The sequence below is a fragment of the Armigeres subalbatus genome, chromosome 2 (genome assembly GCF_024139115.2).
Source record: "Armigeres subalbatus isolate Guangzhou_Male chromosome 2, GZ_Asu_2, whole genome shotgun sequence".
NCBI lineage: Eukaryota > Metazoa > Arthropoda > Insecta > Diptera > Culicidae > Armigeres > Armigeres subalbatus.
Genome location: NC_085140.1, coordinates 355,680,686 through 355,693,960, shown reverse-complemented (window position 1 = coordinate 355,693,960; position 13,275 = coordinate 355,680,686). Strand labels below are relative to the sequence as shown.

General features: G+C 38.2%; 1 protein-coding gene across 1 annotated transcript in view; it reads left to right on the top strand.

Annotated features, from left to right (window-relative positions):
* The first annotated feature begins 477 nt into the window (after positions 1–477).
* The window catches only part of LOC134212941 (zinc finger protein 585A-like), a 71,635-nt gene continuing 58,837 nt past the window's right edge, over positions 478–13,275 (top strand). The window contains exon 1 of the mRNA XM_062691312.1: positions 478–588. The gene's annotated coding sequence lies outside the window, so the exon portion shown is untranslated. The remainder of the gene's footprint in view (positions 589–13,275) is intronic.

Here is a 13,275-nt window from a genome sequence, read left to right as displayed (position 1 = left end):
TTACAACAATGGCGGACATTAAAATGCGTCTATAAATAAAAATAAAATTATCCTAGCAGTGCGGTATGTCCGGGAGCTGTGAAGAAAGTAAAGCTGAACCTAGTGCTAAACGATCTGTGATCTGATTGGAAATGTTAGAAAGTGAAGAAGGCAAGTGAAAAGAAAAGCAATCAGCAATAAAAGTAAGAAAAATAAGTGCGTGTGTGAGAACAAAGAGCGAAAAGAAGCAGCAGTGTGATTTTAGAGGGTGGTCTTCTGGATTGGGGCTCCGTTCCGGCAAATGGATTCCGGTAATCCTCTTCTCCGTCAGCAGCAGCAGCAAGTTCTTCCACATTTGGAACGGGAGCACCGCCAGCACCACCACTACCAGTACCTCCAACCTCCGCTACAACAACAACAGCAGCAGCAGGCGGCAGCGGCAACACTACTACAAGTGCAGCAACATCACCATCAACAGCAGCAGCGAATTAAAACTGGTTGGGGTGCGACGTCAGCGACAGCAGCAGCAGCGGCCGCGGCATCGTCTTTCATACAGAATATTGTCAGCACTGCCGGCACCAGCACCAGCGGAGGAGGAGAGCTTTTGATGTAAGCGTTTCAGCGTTCTTGGTTTCATTCTCACTTTTATTTGAACACTCTCCTTGTTTCACTTCAACCGTTCGTTTCTCATTCCACACGGTATCTTATTTCCCCGTCTCAGCATGAAGTGCAGTCAGTGTCTGAGGAGCTGCACGTAGGTACCACTCCCCCATCGAATTGTCTAGGGGGGGTTTCCACCACCCTGTAAGTAAAGGGAGCGGCTAGAGCAGGCGAAGGAAAATCGAACTGGAATCTGGTTACCGTAGGTCGAAGCGCACCTGATTTGGAGGTTGCACCGGAGAGCAAACATATGTTATTGTTATCGTACGGTTCGTAGAGGCCGGTTTGTGTTGCGTATTCAGGAGGAAGGGGTGAAGAATCTATTATTTCATTGCATGCTTTCCGCCGAGCGGACAGAGGAATAAAACAAAATAATGACCCGTTCATAAAGTGTACTGAAAGATAATGGGCGCGCGAATTTGGTTGTCGTGACCTGCTTTTCTCATCTGCTGCGTAAAATTTTGGAACATAAACAATTGTTTAAAATTTAAAATGAAAATAATTCGTTAACTTGACTTATTTCAATGTCACTAAGTCACTAAATTTCAAATATCTGATCTACTTTGCGATTTGGGCGTTATTTACTAACAAAGGGAAGCATATTCATGCCAAGGCAAGCGTAATATGCTTTACATCTATCAGATGAGGGGATTAGTTTATGATAAAAAAAGTTGCATACTTTTGAAGAACATTGTTGTTCCATAAGAGCGGTAGTCACAAATGTAAACATTTTATTTTTCCGCTAATTTTAGTAAAATTAGAAACCACCAATTACGGTGCTGCAAAGTAAAGTGTAAAATGCACTTTTTTTTAGCTTTGATCATGTCATAATGTGATTTTCAGATCATTATGAGTTGTATTACATTTAGCTGGTAGATACGTTTTTTAAGTTTTCGTCCGAGTAATAGCTTTTGAGATTAAAGCTAATGTTTAATGTGTAAGAAGACATTTAATGAAAATAAAACTTCGAAACTGCTGGGGAACAGCGATGTATAGGAAATAGACATGTATACCCGGATAGTTATTGCGTTTCGGCTTATGCCCCGAAGACAATGTTTGTAACGTTAAGTTAGATTTAGCCAAACATCAAAATTTTGCTCTAGATCTTATGCATTGAGTAATCTGCATGTTTTCCATATGTTTTTCAAACTTGCAAAAGCAGCTCTTGCATTCTTCTTAATACACGCACCAACCGTCATCCAACGATATCCGGCTGCCAAGATATGAAAAGTTTTCATTTTCCCGGTTACTGTACATATTAAAGGGATCACCGTGTTCACATCCAGTGATTTGATTTTGTTGATGTTGATTATTAATCTTAATCAGGGATTAGAAGTTATCACATCAAAGTAAAGAGAAGGATCTTTGGAAACGTTTATAACTAGCCCGCGTTCCAACCAAATGACTTGATTTTTTGTAAGGGGACAAGGGGCAATATGGCCATCCTAAGGTTTTAATCAATATTAACTGATTTAAAGTGTATGTACGTCGGATACTACTCAACAACTACATGATACTATTTAACCACCCGTTCTGTATTGAGTAGGGCAGATTGAACATGGACACCTTCAAAAGTTATGAAAAAATCACCTAACTTATAATGATATGCTATCGTAACCTATTTCATGGATCATCCAACAAAAATATTATCCAAATCGTCATCTCCCTGTCATGTTTTTGTATTGGACATTAGAAAATTATTTCCCTCTTATTGAGCGACCTCATTAATGGACGGTTCAATGAAGAAAATTTTAATTCCATGGTGAATAGAGATTGATTCCGTAACACAAGCATTGGCCATTTTCAGCCGGCCTAACACATGTATGTCGCACTTTTTGTATGAAGCATCTGATTCTTTTATATGGATCGTCACACTTATCCCTCTATCTCTCCAATGAGCCCTACCGACCAACTTTATTCGCTTAGAGTCCTGAAATCCAAGTGCCGAGTTTCCAATCAAAAAAGGTTGAATTCGTATTGATAAGCAGTGATGAAAATTTGAGAACTTTGCTCACAATACGAGAAATAGGCAATGCAAAATACTCGCAAACTCTTGATTTGTCTTTTTCTTGTCTACCTACTACTTGCAGAGAAAACAGAAAAACGAACCCCGAAAAATATGCTTTGCGAGTTATTCGGGGTAATTTGCAAAATTTCATAAAACAACCTAACATGTTTCTTCGCACTGGAAGTGCCCCAGGGTGTTGAGTTTTGCTAAAAAGTATTGATCTGTATCCAAAAAATTGAAACGGCACAAATTGGTACCGAAATTAGTTCAAAAACAGTTTTTTGGTGTTTTCTCGAAATTGTGTAAAATAAATATATGCAGTTTCTCAAACAAATGATTCATTTGTTATTGTGTTTTTCTCAAGTGAAATTTATCGTTTGTATTGAAAGAATTACTGGATTTAGTCGCGTCAATTAAATTCAGATCAATAAAATATAGCCCTACACGGAAACAAATGCATACCCACAGGCATGATTAAAAAATCATGAAATCATGACTCAGGTCAGTTCATGAAACCATGATTATAATTCATGATTTCAGGAACATTATTCATGGTACTAGGCAATCCTCATCAGTCCACAGTATGCATAACCGGTTATACTTCGAACACTCCATTCCCAAGAAGTAAGAACGGCTGAGAGGTAGCACGCCGGAATCTCGCTCAGTGTACTCGAGTTCAAATCCCCTGTTGAACTTTTTTTAAATTCTGTCGATCTTAACAACCAAATTGTAACGCATTGGTTGCGTTACGCGAAAATAAATCATGAAATCATGATTTATATTCATGGTGTATTTTCATAGCATGAAAACACACGGATTCATGGAATCATGAATTATTTTCTCATTTCTGGGAACGGATTTTTACCCGTGTGGAGTCGGTGGGTCAATGGTTTAGAGACACACGGTGACCTAATTGGGACAATGAAACCCAGCTCTAGATGATGTTCGATTTTCGGAATCGCTATTGTACCTAGTAAGATCAAGTCTGGAGTGAGTCAGTAGGTGATTGGAATCGGCATCAGAGCTATTCAGTTGAGAAAAATCAAACTATGGAGTTGATCAGTTAGTAGTTTTTAGGAACTTCTGGACATAGTCGGGTCAGTAAAATCCAACTCTAAAATTTGATCCAATTTGAAGAAATCTTGATCTGATTTCATTGTTGATAATATAAGAAAACCTGTTACGAACACCAGTGGTGGAAATCTGTGAACCTTGCTCGCAAAACGAGGAGTAGGCAATGCAAAATACTCGCGAACACTTGTTTTGCCTTTTTCTTGCCTACCTACTACTCGCAGAGAAAACAGAAAAACGAACCCCGAAAAATGTTCGTGAAGCTTCGCGTGTCATTCGGGTTAATTTACAAAATGTCATAAAACAACTTCGGAACATGTTTATCACGGATGTTCGAGGTGTTCGAGCAAGAACACCTTTGTTTATAGTTATTGTGTTTATTTCAAGTGAAATTTATCCATTGTATTCAAAATAACCACAAATACTCGCAACCGTGATTTTTACTCCCGAACAAAATACTGCCACTGCCCTGCTTTTTTACTTTGCTCTGCCCGTGCTCGCGAACAAAACAAGCACCATAAAATGCAAGGCAGTAGGTTCGCGCGAGTGTGGCATTTTTGTAGGCAGAATTACACTCTTTTCTTACTCGTGAAGCGAGTATTTCCACCACTGATGAACACCGAGAGTCATTAAGGAAAGTCTTCCACAATAAATTAAACAATAAACTAAAAATTCTAACAAACCAAATCTGCTTAAATTTCTCGTAATTGATATTCATATTCAGCAAGTTTGTCAGATGAGAACCATTATTTCAAATACTCAACCCTCATACCCAGTCAAACTCAGAATATTGCTGCTCATCTAATATTTAATGGCTATGCTTTGTTTTACCACTATTGCACTGGCATAAGTTTCGGGACTGCAGCAATTGAAAATTTCGCTTGGGCCAATGCGGCCATAATGTTTTTTTTTTCGAGCCACATGGAATTTTTCCTAAGAAAAACGAGCAAACTTATCTTAACTTAATTTACACAAATCCCATATTACTACTACCCGGTATCTGCCATTAGAGCCCCTTGTAACTGGTTCCAAAAGTTTTTGAGAAACCAGAATAGATCTCGAATCCATATGACATGTTGATGTGAAAGAAAAGATATGTGTTTTCTTTTATTTAGATTGCTCAAAATATCTGTACCTCAAACTTTTGGATTTTGTAGGGGGAATGACGGCTTTGGTAGGTTTTCTTTTATTGTCAGGGTTTTATGACTGATTATGCTCAAATTTGGCCTAAACATTCTTTGCATATCAATGAATATTGTGGCCAAATTTCATAAAATTTGGTCGACAAAACCCCCTGACAATAATAGAACAAAACCTGCCAAAGCCCCCTACTTGATGTGTTTTTTATCGACCACTTAACTTAACATAACTATTCTCATAGTGTAATTCTTGATTTCGGCGCCCCCTAAAGGTTGGCGCCCTTGGAGGGGGCCAACCTGGCAAACGGCACGCTACGGCGCTAGATGCATCTTCTCAATCTGTTGTCAGAAGGACGCTTTTTCCTTGATGTCAACCCACGCTTTTGTAGCCCTATACGAACACGTACAGAAATGTTATTCCTTCATAGCTGAAACTTTGTTTAAAATCCTTGTTTAGACAAATAACTTATAATCAGGAAAAAAACCAATCATGAAATCAAATCTCCTGCACGATTCAAATTGAGCGCCAGTCAACTCTTATCAGACTCATGGCCCAGACAATCGTCCATGATTAGACTCGCGATTGACAATACCTTTCATTGCTTAAAATAATGGATAATAGATCCATTTCTACACATAAAATACGCTTCGATTGGGTTTCGACGCCTTTTACAACAGAAATCATTTTTCAGCGAACAACAGATTCTGCCCGAAAAACTATAGCGCCATGGTCTTTCTGCAGAATTGCAAGCGAGTTGGCGAGATTGGAGCATTAACTTCATCATTGGTCACTTTTAGTCTCTGTATCGGCACATGGAAAACACTATTTGTTAAATATTTTCTTCGTCATGGTCACTAAAGTTACTGTTTATGGCGGCTTACCAGTGCCGATTTCATCACGCCTTCTGCAATATGTGCTAATTTATAATCCGACAGCTGAAATGAAAACACAGCAAGAAGTTCCTACAACTCTGTGTTACCATGTGTGGGCATTAGTCGTCCTCGGAAGCTATATTTAAGGACAACAGTCGCAAGGTATCCCTATTATTGATCTGTTCGATGATCTCAAGTAAATACGTGATAAATGGAGCTTTTCCGTGAACTGCAGAACATTTCAGTGACGATTTGTGACGCAGATGAAACTCCATGGTAGATGCCCGGGAAAGTCCCAATGCTAGGATCTCCCAATTCGTCTCAAATTTCCAACAAAAGAAAAATGTTTAAGTGAAAATGGCCTCGAAAACGGAAAAAATATGGTAAAATATCTTGTAAACAGGATAATTAAAAGTGGATTTCATTTGATCCGATGGAAAATACTGGGCCCGTTACCATGTTGATTCTATTTCCAATCTTCAATCTTCAAACTTCAAAATACAATCATGAAAATAATGGAACATGTAGTATCTTTATGTGGGAATCTTTCTGGTACAATGTCGACCCAATCTTCTGTATAAAGAAGATTGTGGATGAGATATTGGATATTTTTATGTTAAAATAAAAACCCAGATTAATCCACCTAGCGGTGATGGTGCCTTTCTCGACCTTCGTAAAATGTGTGTGCTTGAAAAAAGATGAGCTAGTGGCTAGGAGTAAAAAAGACAAATTTCTTTGTCCGTTCTATGAAAATCAGATTATTTATGGCAAAGATATTGTAGATCCAGTTGAAAACCGAAAATCATATTTTGTCCCATTTCCGGATGTCGCAACTGCATCGCGAGTGGTGCCCGACTATGGCACAGTTGCGCACTACTCGCGATGCAGTTGCAACATCCGGAAATGCGAGAAAATGCGATTTCGCGGGACCTCGGTTCGGTTTTCAGCTTGATCTACAATATGCTAATAAGAATTTCGACATTTTTGTTTCCTTTTCCAATCTTTTTGACGTACATAACTCTGTTTTATTTCACCCAGTCATATATTTTAAGGATATCACTTTTGGATGTTCTCCTCGTTTGTCGGGTGAAGATCACTGCGTCCAGATTTTAGGACTATTGTGATATACCCTTTTTCTGTGAAATACGCAAGTTATCTCAGTAACATGTTTGTCATTGAGATACCTTGGTATCGACTGAACTCAAGACCATCTATTATTGATGAATAGGGATCCTGAGTTACAGTATGTGACTCCCCCATTCTGGCGAGACTAGCTTTATGAAGCCAACCACGTCCTTGGGGGATAAGATCCATATGTCAGCAGGCCCTAAAAAGGGCTTGCTGAGAACTTTGAACCTACGTTGGGTGAGTGCACTGCAATAGCAGAGGATGTGTTCTGATGTTTCTCTCTCCTCGTCACAGAAGCGGCAATTTGAGGTTTGGATTGCTCCGATCTTTTGTAGATGGTATCTGCAGGGGCAGTGTCCAGTTATTAGACCGGTGTAGATGTTGAGATCCCTTTGTTGAGACCTAATAGTTGTTGGGTTTTCTTGGGGTTAATCGTTACGAGCCTTTTGGATTGGCTCGTATGGGGAAGATGCATTCAGTTTGATGTGATTTGACTGACCATATATTTGTTCAGTTCCATTTTACAGAGCAGTCTGAGATCCCGCAGAAGGGCTCAGGGCCAATGAACCTTTCATTAGATCCATTCCTGGCTAGCTCATCAGCAATCTCGTTTCCCTCTAGACCCGTATGTCCTGGGATCCAATATAGGTAGACTCGATTGCGTATGGATAAGTTTTTCAAAGCCAGAATGCATTCCCACACTAGCTTTGAGTTACAAGTGTAGTTATTAAGCGACTTAAGTGCCGCTTGGCTGTCAGAGAAAATACATATTTTTGCAAATCTATACTTTCTCCTCAGGCATAATAACACGCATTCTAATATTGCATATATTTTGGATGTTAGTTGAACTGAAGCTCCGACTACACAAAAAGAAAACGAAAATGTCATTCCCATCACGCGAGCGGAGGGCAATATTTGTTAAGATATAAATCTCATGACCGTCTTTCTGCCAAACTCCCGTATGAAGTGGGAGAGACAGAGACGGAGTCATCTCAGTTCGTCGAGCTGAATCGATTGGTATATAACACTATGGGTCTCCAGGCCTTCTGTAAAAGTTTGGTTTTTGGAGCGAACATACAGCCTTTTCGTATAAAAAGGCTAAAATGGTGTTTCGGCCATAACTTCCGATCCCATAGTCCGATCTAGCCAATTTTCAATAGGAAACAATGGGACAGGATTCTGCGTCGAATGCAACTTGTTTCGTGTGAATCGATTAAGGTTGATTTATTGCGAGCAAATCGGTTGAGAATAAGTGCCTGAAAAATGAGTGACATTTCTTACGCAATATTTTCGTATGAATTTCCCTGTCCATGGATAAGGGGCTTGACGTTGATATTTCAAGTGTCTTAAAAAGATTTTTATTTTATTTTTATTTTTGTTGTTCAATAGAGTGCTTTTTTAAACAAAGGTTAAGTTCAACACTAAATTAAAAATTAAGATATTTTTCCATTTTTATATCTCCTTCACAAGAATATCGTTATTTTAATGGTAATGGTTTGAAAATAAGCTCCGTAGAGAAACTTTTATCACATCTTACTTAAATAAGGTCAACAGTTATACCAAACACTTGAGGTACCATGCCTCCAAGTTAACTAATGGTTAGTGTCGCACGATCTAACAACAACTGCCTATTGGTAAATTTGGAGGTGCCGGCAGGGCTCAGTAGGGGTCTAACTAACATAACTCTAATACTAACAAGACCCTGAAACAAACGCTTATCCAAATAGCATACATCTATTTATACTTGTAGTAGTAGCTAACAATAATTCATTTTAGGTTTAGATACTGCCGTCATACGTATATTTGTCCCATGTTTGCTGGGATTCCCTATATACATGGGACGGTTATGCGTATGACGGCAGTATTATAGCTGAAGTAGAATTTTAGTAGTGAAAAGTAGAATTTGTAGATTTACTAATTTGGCATTGGAGATAGTGAATGTATCTATTATATCTTCTCGATAATCTTTTTATTTTAGTCTCTCTAGCTGCATGGATCAACGCAAAAAAACTGTTTCTCTCTTCCTTCTATTAGGTTAGTTAGAAAAATTAGCGGATATATAAGGGACATGACTTAGTGTTTCTCGTATTAAGACAAATTCGCTGACCTTTACCTTATAATAAAATAAATGACCGATAGTAAAATAAATGACTGAAATTTAATGATATCAAATAAATAATAAAAAACGAAAATAAATACATGACCATCGGTGGACAGAAAGACAAGAGACAGAGTTCTGTTTAGAATAGTTAATTGAGACCATTGCACTCACAAGATAGAGAATAATTAGTACCACTATTATTGCTACAAGACTAATAACTTGACCACTTACGGAAATGAGGATAGACCATATGATGCGTTCATCCACTATTATATTGAATATTGTATAACCTGAATCTGAATAACTGAATTTTAGACCTCATTATTTTAATAAATAATAAAGGTTTGAATATTAGAAAAGGGAATAGAACTTGACCAAAAAAAAAGCAATTACGGAACAACTGGACAGAAATTTTGTATAATGATCACTATTAGACTACTGAAACTTTAACATATGACATTACTGTGATTGATAGGATACAATTAACTCGACGACGTATTGACAAACATCCGATACTCAACCGTGTTAAAATAAGGGAAGCTCTTCAATGTGTCCATTTATTACAATAGTACTTAAATTAATCTATTTTGAAATTACCCTACCAGAATGATATCATTACATCTTTATTCGAAATTGTTACTTGGAAATGGCAACAGTACCACCCGTTGTCAACATAGACTACTATTAGGTATTGAATGTCGGCTCCAAGTAACTAATAATTAAATTTACATGTTAACTACTTATTCAGAAAACATCTATGTACATGTTGAGCTTCCATTATTTGTTCGGTTTATAATTGACAGACTGTAGATAGAAAGAGTAATGTATCGGTATGATCACAATACAAACCCAGGCCGCAGTGACCTAGTGAGCAACATAGCTTGAGTCGTCTGCTAGTATTGTGTATCACATGGAGAGCTCCAGCCGAGATACCAGTCTATTAAGACTACAACTGGTCAACTCTCGAAAAAAAAAAAAAAAAAAAATATTTTCGTATGAATTTGTATTTTGGCCATAACTCTCGATCCCATAGTCCGATCTGGCCAATTTCAAATAGGAAATAATGGGACAGGATTCTGCGTCGAATGCAATTTGTTGCGAGCAAATCGGTTGAGGATAAGTGTCCGAAAATGAGTGACATTTTTTACGCGATTTTTTTGTATGAATTTGTATTTTGGCCATAACTTTCGATCCCATAGTCCGATCTGGCCAATTTAAAATAGGAAACAATGAGACAGGATTCTGCGTCGAATGCAACTTGTTGCGAGCAAATCGGTGGAGGATAAGTGCCCGAAAAATGAGTGACATTTTTTACACGATTTTTTCGTATGATTTTGTGTTTTGGCCATAACTTTTGATCCCATAGTCCGATCGGGCCAATTTCAAATAGGAAACAATGGGACAGGATTCTGCGTCGAATGCAACTTGTTGCGAGCAAATCGGTTGAGGATAAGTGCCCGAAAAATGAGTGACATTTTTAGCACGATTTTTTCGTATGATTTTGTGTTTTGGCCATAACTTTTGATCCCATAGTCCGATCTGGCCAATTTCAAATAGGAAACAATGGGACAGGATTCTGCGTCGAATGCAACTTGTTGCGAGCAAATCGGTTGAGGATAAGTGCCCGAAAAATGAGTGACATTTTGTTGAGTAGTTTTGCGCACACACACACACACATACACACACACACACACACACACACACACACACACACACACACACACACACACACACACACACACACACACACACACACAGACATCACCTCGATTCGTCGAACTGAGTCGATTGGTATATAACACTATGGGTCTCCGGGCCTTCTATAAAAAGTTTGTTTTTGGAGCGATCATATAGCCTTTACCGTATACTTAGTATACGAGAAAGGCAAAAATCAAAATCTTTAGTGGAAAATGCCACTGAATTCGCAGTTCATGCAGAACAGTGAGTCTTATCGTACTGTCTGAACCATTGGTTTAGGAATGGTTGATGATTAGGAAATTGTAAAAACCATCAGTAGCACAGTCTCTCGATCTCAATCAGATCAAAAACTTCTGGTATTTTGGTAAGAAACCAGAAATAAAGAGGAATTGATTGTCAAAATAGTATTCTGCAATTAGCATTTCCACAGTTATTAATTTACAGCTTTGAATATGTATCTAGTGTGGCAGCACTTTGAATAACTATGTGCAGGGGTTGAGAATGTTTCCCACCGGAAACATCCTTGCCAAGCATTGCAAACCACCTTATCTTTCATCTTGATACTCAAAATCAATCAAGCTAAAAAAGACTATTGATTGGGCTAAAATGAATATTTTGAACTGTGGTTGATTACTTATTTTGCAAAAAAAAATTCTCAGACGATTGCCGTCTAAAGCAAGCATTCCCTGAGAAAATTATGGTATGCATCCAATAGAATACTGTTTCCTCTATCATAATGCATAATTTTAGAAATCTGACTTTTCAAAATTTAAAACGATATTAAAATTTTGAGATTTCAAATTGAGTATCAATGTGCTAAGCTAAAGTTCAATTTTTGCAGCACATACACCATTGTTGATACTGAGAGTCGACGTTTGCTGCTATTCATGCACTAGTAGTCCTATTCATTCGCCCTACAAGTTTGTAATGAACTGATGATTTTGCTTGTTTGCTGGATGTTACCATTTTTGAGCGTAGTTAAAAATGCTCAAAATTTAATATCTTATCTTAACGTTTTTATAAGGATAACATTTTTGCACAAGGGCAAATGCAATCTGTTGATCGGATGACAAGTTTCCAAACTCGTCAACTTTTTAAAATATCATCCTCTACATTGCTGACAATTACATTCTCAACTGTGGACATTGGCATCAGTTTTTGGGTCCAGTTACTCAGAAGACTTTTATCACGATCACTTCACTAAAGCAATCCGCCGTTTGATAATTTTCTCAATGAATTTGGATGAATGATTGATCAATGAAAAAATGTTTGATAGAGTTTTCCCGAAAAGGGTTTTTGTATTCTTTGTGGCTGTTGAGCAAGCATTATGAGCTCAGAGGATTGTGAATTCAACTGTAAAACAGTATGAAAAGTTCCATCGATGGAAAGTTTTATCTCGAATACATTTGCGATTTGGGCGTAACTTATTTAGTAAATAAACATTGCAAGGCAAATTCCTAAGGCAAACGGGCTTGGTAGTCATATGACTACCGCTTCTGCCTCATACGCAGGAGGTCGTGGGTTCAATCCCAGGCCCGTTCCATTCCTTCTACTTTGTATCTTTTCATATATTTCTCATGTTCTAGCAATCGTTAGAACTGGAAATGGGCTTTCATACCGTTTCCATCTTCTATCCCCTATACCTACAACTTGATTAGTTCTAACAGGTAACTGTTAGAATTCGAAAAAGCTCGTTTCGGCATCCAATTAGAATATACACCATCCTTTCATTACTATCACATTGGCAATCCGTTAACCAAGACGAACCTCTGCCATAAAACCTTAACCCTCAGATTCCAATAACATTCCGCAGGAACTCGTGGCGAGTGCAGAGGTGTTCTCGGCTTGCAGTGGGCGAGTGACTGCATCATCAATTCCTTCCCCCATCCCCGATGACCGTGAGGACGTGGCCAGCGCTGTTATCGACCATCCAAAATGATAGAGCTCTCGGACTGTGCACATTGAGGTTGGAGAGCAAATCCCATGCTTTCCATCCATTGGTTCCCTGAGCAATTGCGATTGTTCTGGTCGATCACGGAGTAGCAACTACGAAATGCACGGTCATCATGCTCATGCTCATTGCTAGGCAAATTCCTAAGGCATTTCTGAGAAAATCACGGTATGTATCCGACAGGGGCAAAACATGGCTGACAAGATTTAATATTCGGCGTTCAAATGAATGAGACAAAATTTATCAGCATTGGCACGCACACCTGAGCCATAAACTAGAGCTCACGGACATGTTTATGTTGCAACTTAACGGAGTTCTTTATTTATTCGTAAAGTTTTGAAAATCATAGGCACAAATTTATCATTTTATATCAATAGTATTATATTTCAGTCATCTCCGGTAATTCAACGGTAATCATTTGAATATTAGTCTAAACATCGGCATTCAACAAGTATTACTTAATAATTAGCTGTCCATTGGGGCAATCGATCTCAACAGTATTGGGTTTGAAATTTGAACGAGAATTATTGCTGATTTACAAAAAAGGATTTGCAAAAAAACAGAGGGTTAGTAAACCAAGTTCCAGTACCCCTTGAGAGGGAGCTTTGGTAGTAAGGTGTATCAAATATGATATTTCTGAACTAATATTGTAGGCTACGAAAGGAAG